Here is a 5398-nt window from a genome sequence, read left to right on the forward strand (position 1 = left end):
CCAGTTCCAAGAGCTGGCATCCATGCTCTACATGCCATTATAATATTATACTGCATGTTCTTATATGATTACAGTAACCCTCGAGTAACCCTGTTTTAATTATAGTGCAGTCACAGCACAGACAGACGGGCAAAGCCGGCTTGCTCCTGTCCCTGTCTCGACTCAACTCTGTTTATTTAAGCTAGGATCTCTGCCACCTGGTAATGTTTTCCCTCTTCGTTGAGGTAATGAGAGCGCTCTGCCATGTTCTCTGTTGTTGGATGCTGTTAGTCACTGTGGATGACAGGCAGAGAGAGAGAGCAATGATTTCAGTCTGCCTGAGTAATCCCTCAGCTCCCTCTAGTGATTTCCCAAAGACAGTTAAGATGTGTAAAAAAAAAATCCCTCACCCACACACACACACTTATAGCTGCAGATGAGGCTGAAACTTCATAAAAGCTTAGCTCTGGGAACGCTGGATGACCTTTAAACCTGCAGTCTGGCTTTTATTCCTGCTGTCTACAACAAAGGTCAGAGATCGGAATCAGTCTGCCGCTGTTGTGCATTCGCTCAGAGGCACATAAACAGTAACTTCAAGACCCAAACTTTGCTCACACTGGACTGTGAATGTTTAGCTTTTCAGCTGAAATGAGAGGAAAATGCATACAAATAAATGACTAAACAAAATAAAACTCCACGCTGCGCTTTCTCCTCAGTTCTTAAGAGAAAAACCTCACCCTGTTGGCCCAGTTTCAGGCTTCAACACCAGGTCCACCAGCCTACGGTACGTTTTCATTATTCAAATGGCTCGTGTATTCCCACATCTGTCATAGCAAAACATCTGCTTTGTAATTTTGGTTGCGTACTTGACATGCAGCCATTAGTCTCTCTGTAACTGAAACATGGGTGACAGATCGAGCAGAACTGTATCATTTATTTAGTTATGTTTGGGATAAATGCATGCTTTAAGTGCTGCCAAGCTTTTGGTTTGTTAAGCTGTGGTTGCAGAAGTAGCGGGGTAAATCCTTCATAAGTAGGTTCAATAAATAGACAGAAATGTCACACAGAAAACTCCAGGATAAATATATACCACGTGCTGCTTTTTATTCTGTAAAAGAAGACATGGAAATAATGTGGGTAGCTTAAGGATCGTGGCACTTCTTCACAAGGCTAATTAAAGAGAACAACAGATGATGAGCTTAGGTTGTTTTCCACCAATACATAATGGAAACCTAATGAAGAAAAACAGCGCCGTGAGCCTCGGGATATTATAGGCACAGCACATAAAACTGCAGTTTCCACACAGCAGTCTGGTGAGGCTCTCTCTGTACGGCTCAGTGGAAACAAGTGATTTCAGGAGGGGAACGGCCTGCACTCTTGTCGTAATTCCAATGAGCTGATTTTTGCGTGTGCATGCGCGTGCGTGCGAGTGGGTGGGTGGGTGGTTCAGGACTTCATGCTTCCTTAATGGCTGTCAGGGTGATGTACAGCTATAATGGATAGTGCTTTATCATGCAGAGAGCTCTCTGAGGGAGCCCGTGCACGTGCGTATGTGTGTCGGCGTGATGGGGAAGCCCTAACCAGCAGGTGGTGCTCTTGTGCTATCCTTGAAGGCCTTTCTCACATTCACGCATGGTCTTGTTCTCTGGGACCCAGACAGCGTGAGAGAAATCCACTCATCCTGGTCAGATGATGCTGAAATTGCCTCCTTGAAAGTCCTGCTCCTGCTGCACGGCCGCGGTCTCCTCAGTACCACCGGCTGGAGTCACGAGTCTTGCTCCAGGCACTGACTGCTTGCTCAGCTAATGTGAATTTGGCAGACTGCAGTAAAATACAATACGAGGGCAGAAGCACAAAGCAATCAGCGCTCTCCGGCTATCCATTTCAAGCCTTCCTACTCTGCGGCTCGCTTCAGGTGATGCAGGGAATTCGCAAACAATTTCCAGTACAGCTGAGGCGTCAGATTGTGCTCCTGACGTTAAGTAGGCCCACACCGGTTCATAGATGAAAAACTGTATGGTGCTTTTACACTGAACAATTAGCTTCCTGAGATTTAACTAGGTCACTTCTTGTGGATGTGCAGCGTGAATGCAAATGCATCCAATTCTACCTTCCTAAAGCCTTGGCCTCCCCCTCATGTGATTTGCTTCTTTGCCAAGGTAATCCACAGTATGGATCTGCATGGAGAGGCTTTACATGCAAGCTGATGGGGAGGGGGGAGGCGGGGAGCTGCCGGGCTGATGGAGGAGACTCAGGAGTATAGGTGGTGCACTGAAGATGGATGGAAAAATTAGACTTCTCCACACAGAGTGAGGGCAAGATGGCGGGTGCTGCCACTTTTTCTAAACAAATGTGTTTGGAGTGACTCGAGGTGGAGTGCTCCAAACTGAGTATTAGGCAGCGAGGAACTGCTGGAGAGAGTTAAGACACTGTGCGGAGGCCTGCTGGGCATCCAGGCAGGGATCCATCCCTTTGCCTTTCAGCGTTGACTCATACTCTACGTGGGCAATGTTTGTATCTGCACGCACACACACACACTTAATTTAAAACGGTTGTGAAAGAGATAAGCCTGCCAGAATAAAAGCATCTAAACCTTTTCAATTCATGAAATTGAAAATCTCACTAAGACTGAGTATTTTAATCTTTAAATGACCGCAATTTTGTTCCTTCGTTTGTTCCACCAAGCAGCCAGAAGCATTTTACTGCTCCAACATTTGTGCAGTTTCTCTCTTACTGCGCATTCACACACACAAATATAGATCTTTGACAAATTTCTGTGCAAAATTTGGGCATGTGATGTCGTCTCCAAGCCTCTTTTCCTCTTACTTTTCTTGCTTGCTGTCACTATTTTATGTGATCTAAATATAAACATAAAGGTCATCCCATAAATAAAATTCAAAATACAGAAACCTACCGTCATTCTCAGATTGATTAGCAGGTCTTAAATCACGGATCGACACTAGAATCCTACAAGTTATTGTGTGTTTGCATCTGACAAACTGCTGATTTTTATCATTAAGACGACTGCTCAGCCATGAGTGTGAATTTGGCTCACATTTATTTGGGGATTTGGACTTAAATCACATTAACAGCCAAGAACATGTTGTACCCTAATAAGGACTCTCACACTTTGGGCTTTATTTCACTCACTCACTCACACACACACACACACACACACACACACACTAAGCAGGGAGGTGTGGGCTCTTTATTGGTACTTACGTCAGGGTGGAAAGAACATTTTCCTGCCCATATTCCTGTCTGAGGTTAACGGGCAACATCCGTCTCTTCCTCGCTCTCTCCCTCCCACATTCTCACTTCTGTAACTCCTTCGTCTTAATTTCTCACTCCTGCCTCGCCCACCTCTCTCTGTCTGCCTTCACCACGCACTTATTTGTGTGTGTGGGAGCGCCTGCTGCGAGCACTGGCCCACAGGGACCCTTTCACGTTGCTGATGTGCACCGTGGCTGCAGATTGTAACCTTATGTGCTCCTGCCAGTGAGTCATTCGAGGTGAAGGAGGAGTTTGGGTGTGTATTATGTGTTAGACAGTTGGCTATTAAAGACGCAGCCAGGCCACTGAGTGTACCTTTCATAAAGTGGTAATCAACTTAACCATTGACACTCACTCAAGGCAGGATGGCGTCCAGTCCCACAGGGAGCACATTAGTCCCAGCTTTGTGAGCAGATATCGATTCAGCACTCTGGGGTTTTATACAGGCCGCTAACACACCAGGAAAGTCGCTCAGTTGTGCTCAGTATTATCCATATCACTCAATTTGCTGTTGTAAAAACAAATGATGTGTCCTTATTTATTATGGTGAATTACATCTATTATTTATTGCAATTAAATATTGAACTCAGTGACAAATTGATTTCTGTTGACATTATCGATTTCCCTCCATGCACACTGTCATAAAGGGCCATAAAACAACAACTGATTACTAATAATAACCCACAGAATTTCTGTGCTACATGTTTGGATTTGTATTTCTTGGCTTGAACTGATTTTTTTGGAGGCAGTGGGAACACCGACATATGAAACTGATATGGCAAATATTTAAGTAAACCCTTATTTACAGAGCAACGTTAGCATTCGTTTGAAGTTATATTGTGCTCACCTGACAGATGTTAGCACAGCAGTCAGCATCTTTTTCTTGCTCTGTTTTTGGTCTCCACCTGCTCCTGAAGGAAATATCTGGCTCTCTCTGGCTGCTAAATGCTCCACTATGCACACAGCTGGTAGTGTGTAATGGGTTTATCGCAGCTTTTCAGCTGAAGTGGCCAGAAACTACACCGATGAAATTTGGTGAGACTGAATCATAAGGGGAAAGTTGTGGGCCAAAAAAAACAAAAACAAAAAACAATCAGCTGAAAGATGTTAAAGTTGGAAGTGAAGATTCGGGTGATAATTCTCTGCCAGTTCATTGCTACAAACAGCCCTTTTATATTACAATTAGTCATTTGATCCATTGTTGATTAAAAAAATATCAACTAGCTTTAACTGGTTTTAAAGTGAGACCCGGCCTTTGTCATTTTTACTAAACAGCAGCTTTTTGTGGGATGATGGTTAACATTAAAACATAATGTAAAAGGAGCAGAAGCAGAGAAGCCATCAAACTGAATCAGCAATGTTAGTAACACAACATCATCTATCTAAAGTTTGTGAGCATTAACCTTTAACTACTGATCATAGCAGACCAAGAAAAGATGTAGCAGCAAAAACCCTGATGGTACTGATCTGTGAAAGCATGTTTTATTGCTTAGGTATCTAATTTCATTGCATTTCCTAGAACATATTTCATTTTTCTGAAGTTTCCTAATGTCACTTTAAATATTGTTCTAATGCTGAATGTGTTTATTATGCAGAGCTCTTTGAACTGCCTGTTTGGAAGATGCTTATAAGCGGCCTTGCTTATAACTTGTTTGTTGAAGTCACGTCATCTGCCAGAAATTCATCTCCCAGATGTGTTTTAATGACATTTAAAAATGAGAACTAAACAATATTCTTGAAGTTGTTTCATTTCGTGCAGAACCGACCTGTTTTTTGTTATTTTTAATTTTATTTTATTTTTACTCTAATTGTAAGTTAAACCAAGGAACAAAATCTAATAAATTCAAAAAACCCCTCCTGCACACATAATGTTAAATTGTGTCTTTAATTATGGGTGAAATGCAACTTGGTTTCCAGGAACAGACTGCCTACCAGACCGCAGTACTGACATCCTGCCAGCAGGTGGCGGAAAGAGGGCCTGCTGCTCTGACTGAATCTGCTGTGACTGCACGGCTTTGGGCAGCATGACCACAGGAAAATGGACCGACTTCACACTCAGCACACTGGCAGCATCATGGCACTCCGTTACTCAGCACACAGCAGCACACACGCACACACACACACACACACTGAGATGCCAAACAGA

Source organism: Chaetodon auriga, chromosome 3 (assembly GCF_051107435.1).
Source record: "Chaetodon auriga isolate fChaAug3 chromosome 3, fChaAug3.hap1, whole genome shotgun sequence".
Classification (NCBI taxonomy): domain Eukaryota; kingdom Metazoa; phylum Chordata; class Actinopteri; order Chaetodontiformes; family Chaetodontidae; genus Chaetodon; species Chaetodon auriga.